This window comes from Limulus polyphemus, unplaced genomic scaffold (assembly GCF_000517525.1).
Source record: "Limulus polyphemus unplaced genomic scaffold, Limulus_polyphemus-2.1.2 Scaffold1803, whole genome shotgun sequence".
NCBI classification, from domain to species: Eukaryota; Metazoa; Arthropoda; class Merostomata; order Xiphosura; family Limulidae; genus Limulus; species Limulus polyphemus.
Genome location: NW_013667413.1, coordinates 54,654 through 70,191, shown reverse-complemented (window position 1 = coordinate 70,191; position 15,538 = coordinate 54,654). Strand labels below are relative to the sequence as shown.

Sequence of the window (15,538 nt, the reverse complement as noted above, 5' to 3'; positions counted from 1 at the left end):
ACATGCCGAATGTGTGTCTCGTCGCGTGCCAATACCAAAAGGCATTAGAGTAAACTAAACTTTACACATTATATAGGCTATACTAACATGACGTTTAGAAGGTTCGTTTAACTATTATAGGTGATGTACTTTTTTTTTTAATGAAAGTGTTCCAAAATGAACATTAATTTCTTGACGACCTAATATATATTTCTACACTACAAAACATAAATTCTTCCGTGCTTTTTTAATGCAATTTGGAAAAAATAAGGCTTCATTAAGATCAACTAAAAGTGAACACAGAACAGGAGAAAACGTTTATAGACGTGAATCTTAAAGTACTAAAATTATATATACAGTTTACGTATAACACCAAAGTTGTTGAGTCACGACTTGATCGTTTGTGTAAACATGATATTACATCACAGTAATATGACTAATAATTTCAACTACATCATTCTCTATTTGACCTATACAGGCCTCCAATAAGGAGAGTGTACAATAACATACCATTAACTCTTCAGCTAGTGTAAGTGTTGGACAGATAAAGAAGGGAGTAATTAAACTGTTATTAGGCTTATTGTGATATTTTATTTTTGAATAATTTTGGACGATTTTCTTTCTTTCTTTCCTGTATTTTGGAAAATCTGAATTCTATAAAACAATGCAACTAACGAAAACTTATATGAGGAAATAATTTATAAATATGCTTGTATTTTATCAACTGTCTTTAGTTTTCTATGAAACTCGTCAATTTTTGTAAGGTAAAACTATTGATGTTGATAGGAAAAACAATACAGCTAAAATATAAGAAATAGTCCTATGAAACACCATTTATACACCTAGTTTCTCAGGAAGTTAGAGTAATTGTCTACACCCGTTTATACGTATATTTTATTAATGTGGCGATTATGACTGAAATACCTGTTTGTCTCCCGGTGGAACAGCGGTTAGTCTAAGGACTGACAACGCTAAAATCCGGGGTTCTATGGTGGACACAGCAGATAGCCCACTCTCCAAAAAACAATATTTGTTTAGTATCTTGAGAAATGTGCTCGTATTGTGGTACTGGTATGCTTTATGAGCGCTAGATTAAAATCATTGGTCGAAACTCAGTGTACGTTTAAGTTTTTTTTTGTTTTTTTTATATCTCATAGTCCTTGCGAACCGTTGAGCCGATGGCAGATCTTGCTCTGCCATCGTTTCTAAAGCTGTTTCTTACGTCAAGGATGCAACCCACTTGACAGCCTTCCCTCTTTGAAAGGACGAACATGTTTGGTGTGACGGGGATTCGAACCCGTGACCCTCAGATTGCGAGTCGAGCACCTTAACCACCTGGCCATGCCGGGCCCGTACCTTTAAGTAATAAGACAAAATGATTTTGAGACTTATGATGAGGTTTTGGTATAATGTGTGGAAACTAGAAAGATTAGTAATTTTGTTTAATAAATAAGAAACCAAAATCATGGCAGAGAGATTTCAGTTTTAAAAGCACACTCAACACTATTGATTTCTATGATGTTTATGAGTTGCACTAATAGAGACTGTTAGCTCCCATTAAGACTTTTTCATTAAAAATTGCCCCCCCCCCCATTGGCACAGCGGTATGTCTAAGGACTTACAACGCTAGAATCTTGGTTTTGATACCGATGATGGACAGAGCACAGATAGCTCATTGTGTAGCTTTGTGCTTAACTACAAACATTAAAAATTAGAAGTGTTACTGTAGGTTAGACAAAGGCGTTTTTTTTGTGCGTATTCAACTCGTACAGTTTTCTTCTAAAAATATTAATAACTGTTTTTAGAATAATTTTCACAAAACAAGAAGAAAAAGGAATACGAATTTTTTTAAATTTCACTGGGATTCTATCTTTCTTTAAGTTTGGATTACAAGCCAGGTGGCGCTTGAGAAATTTTCAAACCAGTTTCGGTAACGTTCTTTGGCATCAAAAGATGTCCGGCATGGCAAGGTGGTTAGGGCGTTCGACTCGCAATCTGCGAGTTCGAATCCCCGACGCACCAAACATGCTCGCCCTTTCAGCCGTGGGGGCGTTATATGTGACGGTCAATCCCAATATTCGTTGGTAAAAGAGTAGCCCAATAGTTGGCGGTGGGTGGTGGGGCCTAGCTGCCTTTCCTTTAGTCTTACACTGCTAAATTAGAGACGGCTAGCGCAGATAGCCCTCGTGTAGCTTTGCGCGAAATCCATAACAAACAAGCATCAAAAGAAAAATTATAATAAGCCAGATAAACAGTAGGATTTGTTTTAATGACTTTAGTCACTAATTAATCTAAAATGGTTTATGAAATAAAGACTTTCTTACAACCCAGAATAAGACCTGTGAAGAAAAATGATGCACTCAAATAAATCTCTAATGGTGATGATTTCAAGCAGCAAAATGATAGGTTAATACAATATTTATCAATCAAAATTAGATAGTTTTATTGAACATCTTATCACATTTCAGACTGGTAACCACAACTCGTGACTGTTACGAAATGTACGTGCATAATCTATTTTTTTTTTTTTTTTTCTGGTACTGAGTGGCAGTAGATGACTATGTCAGTTGTGGTATTTTTTTAAGCACAATGTCATACGATTAAAACTATTTGGTAGATTTACTTCCAAAAATATTACATTTTTTCTTCAAATACTTTTTTAAGATTTATATTCAATTTTTATTAATAAAAAAGTACTTTATTAAGATTCTTGTTATTATTTGGGCAAATCTAGTATATTTGTAAATGAAAAACTTCAGGTTCAATTTGGATATTGTTACCATTTGATGTAATAAATGAACTTAGTATTCCGAAAATAGTTTATATTCGAAGTTCAAGTTCATACCAACAGTATGTTTGATGTACTTTAATCGGTGTAAACTAATGAATCCATAAACGTGTTATGTTATGAAGTAAAAACTGGAATTTAAATTAATGGAAAAAAATATATCTATAAAGATTTAATTATGTACAAATTCAAATATAACAGTATATGTCGCTGTCATAATATTGTCAAAAATGTAATTTGTAACTTACATCAAACAAAAAATAATGTTGTCGTATTATTCAAAACACATATATATTATATTCCTATCCATAGATGGCGCTGTCATATTTATAAAAATTGCAAGGTCATTCTAGTATGAAATGTAATGAAAACAATAACAAAAATTATATTCATAGATCTACAAAGTTACTTCTCTCTGTATTTCAAATTCATATATTTTAAAAGTTACCACTTAAACGTCGAATCCTCCCAGTGGCTCAGCGGTATGTCTGTGGACTTTACAACACTAAAATCCGGGTTTCGACAGTGGGGGACACATCACAGATAGTCAGCCCATCGCGTAGCTTTGTGCTTAATTATAAACCAACAAATTAAACGTAGAAAGCCGGGGAAATATTGAAAAACCAATAGGTCGCAATGGCCAAATTAAGAGAATTGTGTGAAAACATCTGCAACTAACTTGTTTTTAGGCCTGTTAGCATTCATATATTTTATTAAATTTACAAAATTTTAACCATTGATTTTTCACTAGATGAATGTTCTCTTCCCCGATAAACAATACAGTATAGAATAATGTTATCGAGTATATTGTTGATATCTCATAGACAGAGTATAATTTACAAAATTTTAACCATTGATTTTTCACTAGATGAATGTTCTCTTCCCCGATAAACAATACAGTATAGAATAATGTTATCGAGTATATTGTTGATATCTCATAGACAGAGTATAATTAAAAGTGATAGGAATAACTTTATTATTATTAGTTTACTATAGATACCCAACACTTTCGAGAGGTGGAATACTTTGATAAAATGTATATTTTGTATTAAAATTAACGATGAATTACTCTGGTGGAGATTATTGTTATCATAGTAACAATGGGTTTCTGCCGCTATAACTTGTTTTATGGTGAAATAAATTGGTTTTGTTCTTATCGGGATAAACCTCAGTTTTTATTGTTGGAAAACACAATAAGGTTGATATTCGTAAAAGCTAATCTTAATATTTTGTAGTGGTAAGGTTTTTTTGGTTTTTTTAAGCATAAAGCTACACAATGGGCTATCTGAGCTGTGCTCAACACGAGTATGGAAACCTGGTTTTTAGCGGTGTGAGCCCTCAGACTCAACGTTAAGCCACTGAGGAGCGTAACGGTAAGAAAACTGTTTTGAGATTATTGGAAATTAATGCTTAACCCCTGCCCCCCAGTGGCACAGCGGTATGTATACGGACTTACAACGCTAGAAACCGGGTTTCGATACCCGTGGTGGGCAGAGCACAAATAGCCCTTGTGTAGCTTTGTACATAATTTAAAAAACAAACTGTCAGTTGAAAACTAACGAAATTGTTATAATATTTAAGTAACCATGCTAAAAATACGTTAGTGACCTCCCAAATTTACTTTGTAGTGAAATTTATATTACATCTTCTTAACTAAGTTAAAAACCTCTTTTAAATCTATGTCATAAAATACCCTGTTCTTGAACCGAAAATATTCCATTGAAAACCTGATAAATATTTTCCCTTGAATTTCTACTTTTCTCTGCTGTATTAGGAAATTATTTACTTTGAAACTAGATTTTTTCAAAGTTTTTTATTCAGGTGTAAACATTTTCTCTAGTATACAATTGTTATTAGCTGGATTTTATGTCAAGTGTCGGATGTCTGGTTTCATTGAATTCCAATAGACCATTCTGTTCTTTACGAGCTTGCTCAAAACACAAACTTGTGACGCTGATAGATGCTGAGTTATCTTTACGCATGCTCACTTATCGATTCACAGTACTCGTGTTGTTTCATTGATTTTAGAAGTTCGATAGAAACGAAAGATCACCATGCTTGGACTAAAAGAAAAACAGATATATGAAATTCCTTCACCAGGCTTTAAAATTTGGAACATTTTATACTGTTGGAACATGATATAAATAGAAGCAGCATTTATTAACAATACAATTTATTTATAAAAGTCATATTTGTAGCTGTGTATTATTCGAACGGTAAAAGAAAAATAGGATATTACTTAGCTGTCACTAACAGTTTCTTTTAGAAGACAGGGGATATAGAGATATTAAATAAGCAAACAGACTTTTGAGAATATATATAATCATCTAATGTTGACAATTTTAACATTCTGGAAAATACCATATTCTAACATATTTCTTTGCTTGGCAAGGTTATGTGGTTGACAAAGTGGGTTATAAATAATTGTTTCTGTCTTTATAAACATGACATGTTTTATTGTATGTATGATTTTTATTTTCAAGTAAGAATTATTACTAAAAATCCAAACTAAAGGAAAATTGAAACAACTAGAAATAAATATTTGCATGTATTCACTTACACTTAGAATACGCACTTGTAAATACAGTGTTCACAAGTTTCTGACGAAACCGTCTTCCAGCTTTAGATACAAAACTGATTTCACATTCGAGAGTTTGTTCGGAAGGAAATTCTTTATGAAGAACAACAGTTTAGGAATATTTAACTTTCATTACAATAATAAATTTAATCATGTGTTTTATATGTATACCACTGCTGTTTGAACTGTACGAGCGTGTATTTGCAAAAATAGTGCTATAAAACTATGTTACTGAATTCCTATTGGTCCATTTTATGTTTGTAATAATGGAGGTTAATAACGATGTTCCTGTTGCTTAAATCTTCGTTAGGTTGCATGCTTTAATCTGGCATAGTAAAATTAGATGTTAAAATCTTTCACAGAAGGACAAACTTGTTACCGTCCTCCTGTTGTCTGATAACTTAAGTTGTGCTTGGAAACCAATGGCAACAAGTTGTTTTCTAGGAAGCCGAACGCCAAAAAGTTTCGTATTAAAATTTGCTCTTTAGTTATTTATGAGTACAATGATGTCCGTAATTCATGAGATCGATATAAAACAAAGCAGACACGAACCATTTCGAACTGGTTCACTGTCATGGAATTAATATAGTATAATGTCCTAACATATGATACGCTGACATTTATATAAATTCAAAGTAAAATATTCTTACAAAGTCAAAGTTGGGTCGAACGACAAAAACTTTTCATAAAGTTGATACATATAACGTGCTCGCTATGCCCCTTTTCCATTTTACACTAACAATACCAGTTTAACTACGTGTCCCTATACCATTTCTTGAATTCACAGTAAACAAAATAATAATAATACGTGTTCTCTGTACAGTTCATAACTTTACACCAAACAATACAATCCTTCTTAACATCACACTGAATATACCAATAATACTATGAGGTCTATGTACCTTTTGTTCGTTTACATTAAACACACAAATAATACCACGTGTCCTCTAGACATCCCTTCTTGACGGGTCACTAAAAACACCCTATTGGCTTTAGCTTAATCATACTAATAATAACACGTGTTCTCTATCCCCTTCTTAATTTTACACTTAACATTCCAGTAATAATTCGTGTTCTCTCTAACCTTCTTAATTTTACACTTAACATTCCAGTAATAATTCGTGTTCTCTCTAACCTTCTTAATTTTACAATAAACATTTCAATAATAACATGCGTTCTCTATTCCCTTCTTTATTTTACAACAAACATCAAGAGATGTGCCACTAGGGGCGCAGAGTTCCATGATGTGCTACTAAATGTGGCTGTTTCTAATGTTTGCCACTAGTGTCGGATAGTTCCAAGCTGTGTTACTAGGGGTAGATAGTTCCAAAGCATGCTGCTAGGAGATGAATAATTGCAAAATATTCAAGAACTAGAAGAGCGTTGAGTTCGCATATTCTACATGATAAGATGTTTTGTGAATGTTTTGTGAATGTCAATTTGTATTATGTTATGCAAAACAAATCTTGTATTTCGTTCTTATAGTTCTTAACACAATATTAGTTTCTGTATTATAGTTAGGGTTAACTTTACTGTTTCATTTCAATATCAACAATAAACAAAGTCTATGAATATGTAAATTTCATATTTCATGTCTTACAGTTTGATTAATTTGCGTAGTGTTCTTCATGATTTAAGCATACACTAGTTTACTTTACAAATACGTAGTTCTGAAAAGGACGGTTTTTGCGTTAAAGTATTCAATCTCTAGATATTTATCCTATGCAACATATTCATATCTCCATACTAATTTAGCTTACATCTAAACATGAATGTCAAGTTATGTCATATATTTGGACAAGTTCCTTCACGTTTTGTTATAATATTATAGCGTACTTCGTGGTTTACACGTATGAATATCCATATACTAGTTTAACTTACATTCTACGTAGAGAATTTTTTTTCCTTGTTAATCTAAAACATTTAAAGTCTAGATATGTATCATATAAAAATATTAACTGAATGTTAATGCTAATGCCCGGGGTCGGTTCATTAGATCTACCCTGTAATGTTGGCTGTAATTCTGAATTCATGAAATGTGGCAATATTTTAGTAAACGGTACAAGTCTGTTGTACGCAACGAAAGAGATGTTTTTTTTTGCTAAAGATGTTTCTCTGAAATGCCAACATCAATCTGACTCTGACAAGTCGGAGTATAAAAGTACTTTACCTTTGACAAGAGTAACGTCTGTAATGATCTCATAATAATCTTAAATCAATGTAGAACACTCGTTTACGGATAGTTTATATGTCAGTTGACTTTTTCCTCAGATATATCCCAACATCCTCAAAATGAGTTTAAGCATAGTTTGGAAGTAGGTCTTCTTTCGGAGTTAGTATGAAGATGTTCAAGATTCAACCGGATATAGTATTGTTGTGATTCTAGAGTGTTCCAGTGTGGAGACCATCCGGAATTTTCCTGCTTAAGTTTTAAAAGGGTACCTATATATATCCTTTGAAAGGGTTAGAATATTTACGAGGATAAAGTTAAACTTCGTAAATATTTATTAACTGGTATCCATCCACACTCAAGAGCTTTCTTAGCTTCTTGTGTCATCCAGCTCCAGTAAAAACTCGTTTTTTATCTGTGTACTGGCTTGGCTGTAGTGATTGATCTTTCTTATACACAGGTTTTACATAGAGGAAAACTTCACGACTTCATAAAGGGAGAACTGGATTATAGAGTTTCCTTGAGGTTAAGTCTTTCCAGTTGACAGATCCAAAATAATAATTTAAATAAGAAATCTGAGGAGTAATTATAACTGGATTCCCAGCAGGGTACTCACAGTATTTATTGATCCTTGGATAGAGTGATGTAAAGCCGACGTATTTAACACATCATCCGTCCTTTACGTGGCACAAGAGTCTTATAGCGTTGACTCTGCCTCCATAGACAGCATTACAGACGTCAAGACGAGGAACTACTTCATGACCTGTGAGAAAATATTGTTAATCACTATGGTATTTATAACAACCTTTAACTTACAAAACACACGGATTTCTACAGATATATTTCGTAGTAATATAAAATGATATTGTAAATCTCACAGATAACTGGTTGTACAATAGAGTTGTTTTTAGCTGCGAGTAAGGAAAAAACAATGTCTGGTTTACCATTTGTCAATAATATCGTCGTTGATTTATGAGTCAAAGGGAGTTAAAATGCACGTCTAGTTAGTTATAAAACTCGCACTGTTACTATAAAACGTAAAATTACTGATGCACTGTTACTATCATACGTTAGCGTAAAGTATAAGGTTTTAATTGTTGGGTTTTAAAACTCATACTTTGTCACGTACATCTGTAAGTACACTCTGGATATGTATTTATCATATGGATATAATGTAGAAATATACGCAACTTATACGAAGGTCACTAAAATCAGATTTAGCGAGACAGTAACTGATCAACTAAACTATCCAGTAATTTGTGTTAACACTGTTATATCACAGGTTTAAAGACTGGCACCGTTATAACTGTGAGATAACATAAAAGGCACATTTCTGTTTTATATATAACACATAATCTCATTTAGATTATACGTAACATATGTCCAATCAAATTTTGTATATTATAATGAAAACATGATTATCATCTCTAAAATAAACTACAATCAAACGTGCAATATGCGTAAAACAACCTTTAAATACTTATTCACACAAAATGACTTCTACGAATATTATAGTCCCTCCATGGGACAGCGGTAAGAGCTTTACATTCCTGATTACACCATCTGATGGTTTACAAATCAATAACAAACATCTACCCACTCAAATCCGCATAGATTCCCCATCGCTCTATAAATTTGAAACTATCTGCCCCCTATTAGCGCATATTGGTACTATGTGTCCTCTTAGTATTGGCGCCACATTGCAGAACTATGATGTCACATAACCTCTCGGTCTCAAAGGACCGCCACTAACCGACGACCTCTCACTGAGGCGACTCCTTTGGGTACATGCCAAGCTAGTTAACTACTAACATTCCAATACTAGCATCTGCCCTCTGTACCCTTCTTGACATTAAAATTACCAATAGTTCCATAAGTCCATTACACTTTTCTGACATTGCAATAATCATATTGATAATATCGCGTGTTCTCTGTGTTCTAGTTTACTTTACATTAAACATACTAGAAATATGACATCATTTTTAGGTTTCTAAACATTACACTGAATGTACTAATATACTTGTTCCTCACTCTACACTAAACATACCAATAATACTGTTTATATATATATATACCCTTTTTCATATTACATTGAACTTACAAACATTATCATGTGTTCTTTGTATCATTATTGATTTTACACTAAATATACAATTAATACAACGCATCTGCCATGCCTTTTCTTTACTTTACACGAAACATACCAATAATACTACATACCCTCTAAACCCATCCTGACTTTAAACTAAACATACTCTCAATACCAAAAATCTTCCTTTAGGCTATCCTAGAATTTACACTAAATATTGTATACTAATAATATTGTGTTTTCTTACACGTTACTAGATTTTACAATAAAAATACAAATGATCAAACGTATCCTCAATGTCCCTTCAAAATCTTACATGAAACGTACCGATAATAACCTATGTCCTCTATACTCTTCTTAACTTAAATATATCTATAACACTACTGTAATTTATTCCTTCTTGCTTGCACCCTCAGTGGTACAGCGGACTTACACCGCTAGAAACCGGCTTTCGATACCCGTGTTAAACAGATAGCCCTTTGTGTAGCTTTGTGCTTATCAATAAACATCAACCTTCTTGCTTGCAATAAACATATTAGTAATACCACGTGCAATCTGTAACTTCTTGAATTTATACTAAACATACCAATAGATCGGATATCCTCTTCATATTATATTAGAAATACCAATAATATCTCGTGTCCTCTGTACCCTTCTTGACTTGACATTAAACATACCACTAATAACATGTGTCCTTTATACCCTTCTTGGCATTACAATAAACATAACAGTAGTACCACGTGCAATCTGTAACTTCTTGAATTTATACTAAACATACCAATAGATCGGATATCCTCTTCATATTATATTAGAAATACCAAGAATATCTCGTGTCCTCTGTACCCTTCTTGACTTTACATTAAACATACCACTAATAACACGTGTCCTTTATACCCTTCTTGGCATTACAATAAACATAACAGTAGTACCACGTTTCCTCTGTTTCTTTTTAATTCTATAGAAGTTTTTCAATTATATTCTATCAATCATGTAATTACTTTATCAAGGGCTGTCAACTTCAAATCAATATCTTTGTTTCGTATTTCAATGGTTTTGCCGACTCTGTTTTAAAGAGTTTTGTCAGTTGTGATCCATGATTTTGCTTATTGTATTCCAATTATGTCTCAAGTTGTATACTCAGTGCTTTTAAAATTAGCCCGTTAGTCTTGATGATCGCAGACTACTCATTTTACGAAAATTGCATAATAAAGAATACACTGGGTTTAATTTTTTCATAATTTTCGGTATTTTATAATTGAAGTATGTACGTTAGTTATTATTTATCCAGGATACAGTATTTTATCTTCATTGATGAGTGTTCTATTTGAATTAAGTCATTGATTCGAACTTTGGCAACCAATACTTTGATCAGACTGGTCACCACAAGGAAATACACAATATTTCTTTATGGAAATTATGAGCATGAGTGACCCATAAGTTACTGTAAGATTTCTAAAGAACTGATTAATCGTAAAACTCACCTTTCTGTCAACTAATTTTACTTGATAAAATGTTTCCTGGAAAAGAGAGGATCGAACAACATTTACTTTCTAGAGAAGAGTAAATAAAGTTACATTATAAAAAGGAGCATCTTTTGCGTTCTATTGAAGAGTAGGCAGCGCATCTCTTGCTTAATTAACAGATAACAGTAGGTAAAGTGGTTCTTGCAATCGAGAGAAGATGACCCCTGATGCAAAAAGATGAACAGTGCAACTCCTTGTTTTCTAGAGAAGAGTATATAAAATAATTTCCTTCTTTCTTGAGAAGAGTAGAAAGAGAATGTCTTTCTTTCTAAATGCATTTTTTATGTCCTCAGGAAGAGAATTTTTTGCTTTCCAAAAATAACACAAAAGAGTTAATGCAATAAAACATTTTACTTTTATATGGAAGAAAGGTAAAGTAGAACAGTTCCCGCTTTCTAGATAAGAGTAGCTAAAGAGCCTCTTATTTTCAAGAAAGAAGTATATCAAGACTGTCATGCTTTCTAGAAAAGAACAAGTAGAGCATAAGGTGCTAATTAAAGAAGAACTAAATGAATGCTTGCTTTCTAGAGAACAGTAAATAAAGAATGTCCTGATTTCTTGAGATGAGCAGATAATGTATTTCTTTTCTAACAAAGGTATACAGAGTAACTTCTACTGTCTAGAGAATAGTAGACAAAAGAATGTTCTGCTTTCATGGAAAGAAAAGACAGAACTACTCTCGTTTTCTAAAATATGTTTCATAAAAAATGTCCTCGTGTCTTGCTTTCTTAAGAAGGGTACATCAAGAATGCACTGCTTTATTTGAAGAAAAAATAATTTCCCACTTTCATGAGAAGAATAGTTAAATAGTATTTTACTTTCTTGACAAGAGTAGATGAAATATGACTTGATTTTTTGTAAATAAAGAATGTCCTCCTTTCACGAAAACAGTAGATAAAGAATGTTCTGCTTTATTGAAAAGTGTAGATAAAGAATGTCCTCCTTTCCTGAGAACAGTAGATAAAGAATGTCCTGCTTTCTGGAGAAGAGTGGATAAAAAACGTACTCCTTTCTTGAAAATAGTTGATAAACACTGTCCTGCTTTCTGGAGAAGAGTAGATAAAGAATGACCTGCTTTCTGGAGAAGAGTGGATAAAGAATGTACTCCTTTCTTGAAAATAATTGATAAACACTGTCCTGCTTTCTGGAGAAAGGTAGATAAATTATGTCCTCTTTTCTGGAGAAAGGTAGAAAAATGTCCTGTTTTCTGGAAAAGAGTAGACACAGAATATCCTGTTTGCTAGAGAAAAGTAGGGAAAAGTGTCTTGCTTTCTTCAGAAAGTAGATAAATAATGTCTTGTTTTCTTGAGAAGAAAAGCTAAGGATGTTCTATTTTTTGAGAAACATTTAAAAAAAAATACACGAGAATGAATCATTTCCTGTTTCTTAAAGGATAGTATTTCTTTCTTTCCAAATAAATATAGATTTGTTCTTAAATTCACCAACACCAATTTAAATGTCTATGATAGTTTTAGGTTATGATACTAAGTTTAAAAATTGTATTAGTTCTTGATTTAAATCGTTTCAAAATCTAAAAAGAAGTTATGTTTGGCTTATGAATCCACTTTTCCATGCGTGAAAACGTTAAATCTTTTTTTTTATGTAATATTTACTTGTTTTTTATTATATATTTTACACATATATAAGAAAGAATAAAAAGTTATTAGTATCGTATTATTAAATAAGTTTAAAGAAACATATATATAATCTGTTACAAATTTTTTCCCCTAAATCTGATGTGTAGTGACATAACTAAACTGATCTATTTCACACCGAAACAGTTGTTTTTCGAGCAATTTGCTAGTATAACTAACATCTCAACCATTACTTAGTATTAGTGAAAGACTTCGTTGGCATTGTATTTAGTAGATATTACATACTTAATCTATCATTATACGCCCTTCTTTTTAATTTCACTCTGAAATTGTTATTAAGAGTACGTACGTACGTTAGGTAAGGTAAATTTTAATCGTTACTAAACGAACTTCTAACATGGAAGAGTTTGAACCTACATAGCATTTCTGTCTTTCTATATCAAACATTTTAAGAGATTACGATTAGAGATATTCAGTCTGTTAATCCTAAGTATTAACGTAAATGTACCGTGATGAAAATGGTGGTTCAGCGGTCAGCAAGAATAGTATATATAAAGTGTTTAAAACATTTGTTACAAAACATGAAATGTAAAACTCTATCAAAATATATGAAACAGTCTTAACAAAACTATACTGAACGTAAACGTGAAAACAGTAAACATTTTGTTATAAATATTAATATTGTACTATACCAAACCACTTGAACTTCCTTGTGTATTCATTATAAAACTCTCATTACTTCCACTAGGGGCAAATTACATTTATTTCGCAATAATTGAAGTTGAATATCTAAACAATAATTAATTAAACATAAGTACAGAGACGTGTATTTAAACCTCTCATATAAGTTTTGTAAAGTTCGTTTGTAAAGAAAAACCAAATATAACTCTTACAGGGCTAGTGTACCGGTATTAGATTTTCATCTAAAGACCTATATAGGCATTAAAAAGGGATTATGATGATACAAAACACAAATTAGTAATAGTTCTGTTAGAAATCAGTAAAATATTTAGCGAACTTCACAAAGTGAAATTTGAAGAACGTTAAAATGGCTTGTCTCATGTCGTTCCTAAACTATAGACAATAAACAGCCGGTATATCCGGACTCCACCCTACATTGAAATATCGTAAAACCTGACACACTTTTACAATCATATCGATACTGATTTTTATATTCCCGACCTCGCTTGATAGCTTCTACCAAAGACAAAATTATATCCATGTAAAGCAGAAGTGAGCTTTATGATCTGCCATAAGCTACACATGAAATTTAATGACATTTTCTTTCACAAACCTAAGCTTTTAGTGAAAGTGGTTTTGAATATCATTGACTATTATTGAAACTGATTTACTCTTTGAAGCGGAATTATTCAATGCCGCTAAAGTTAAAATTTGTTTTAAAGTAACATTTTTCATTCTGATCACTAAGTGCAAAATCATTACTGTTTACTGATTGAAAACTGAGTATGTAAAACTTTGTTACTGGCGGTGTAGTGGTTGATAACACACAGGAAGTGTATAAAAATATACTTTTGTTACCAAGTTCAGATAAGAGCTGTGAAGACTTAACGTTTTAAAAGGATGAGAGCATGTCAGGCAGTATCAAATTTGTTATCAAAGCATGAAAAATATAATGTCTTTTGTGCCATCTGGTTTGTTTGTTTGTTTGCATTTTTAGATTTTCGCGGAAAGTTACACAATTACACCTGCGCTAGCCGTCCCTAATTTCTAATTGATAGGCTAGATGGAATACACCTAGTCAAGAGTACCCACCGCCAATACATAGGTTACTTATGTCTCATCCAATAGTAGAATTTTACTGTCACTCTTATAAACCCACATATTGAGAGTGCCACGTCTGGTTGGTGCCATCTCGTCGTGGCGAATGTGCCTTAAATTACTTATATTAAAACACTAGTAAGAAATTAATTTATTAAATTACTACAATCATGAGAAGTAACAAATTCCTTTATTAAAATACCACACTTGTGAGTTGTAACAAATTAATTGATCATATTACTACAATCATGTGTTGTAACAAATTAGTATATTTATTGCTAGTAGGTCGTTTTAGAACCTTGGACTCACTAAAGTTATTGCACAGTGAAAGATTGAAAAAATAAGACACTTAGGTTCTTTTTAGAAGTAATGCATCAGAATAACTTGGGTTGTTTTGTCTACCAAACGCTGATTATTTTATTATAAGGCCCAACGTTAATCTATAATTGTTTTACAAACTACATCGTTGCACGGTCGAGAAGAGCTTTTATAAAAAAAATTGTGTAACTAAAGGCTTTTTAATATATCTTCAGGTGACTATTTTTAAAATCAATCTAAAATTTTTGTTTTGGTGGTTAATATAAATTGTTCAAAACATAGGTCTCGGATAGGTCTCTTAAGATTTTTCTAAATGTAACAGTAAATTGGGAGAGCCGAGTTGAACACTTGTCCCAGGTGTAGTTCCGACTGGGATGCAGAGCTCCAGCTATTTTAACAGATATTTGAGAATTAAAAACATGATAATATGGTTTGGGGAAATTTCCTATATATATATTATTATAAACAGGATTGTTTTTGCTTTATGATTATATAAAGTGTTAAACTTTCCCCAGGTGCAAAAATAACTAGTTACGCCATTGACAGCAACTTATACTGGTAATGGGATTGGAACCTGCGAGTCGAGTGTTATAGCCACCAGGCAATCATTTGTAGGTATATTCCACATTGTCTCACATTGCTACTAACATAGTAATTGACAAAATAATGGGCTTTTTCTTCCTAATATTATATATATATATATATATATATATATAATA

The 15,538-nt window shown here is 32.2% G+C and overlaps 1 long non-coding RNA gene across 5 annotated transcripts in view; it reads right to left on the bottom strand.

Moving 5' to 3' along the window:
* Positions 1–4,326: 4,326 nt before the first annotated feature.
* LOC111087154 overlaps positions 4,327–15,538 on the bottom strand; it is a 25,676-nt gene continuing 14,464 nt past the window's right edge. For 4 of the 5 annotated variants that reach the window (XR_002611875.1, XR_002611871.1, XR_002611874.1 and 1 more), the window contains exons 2-3: positions 8,132–8,278; positions 4,327–4,830 (exon numbers count right to left, since the gene is read on the bottom strand). This is a non-coding gene — a long non-coding RNA (uncharacterized LOC111087154). Of the gene's footprint in view, positions 4,831–8,131; positions 8,279–8,985; positions 9,085–15,538 lie in introns of those variants that run through there. The other variant, XR_002611873.1, reaches the window with a different exon arrangement.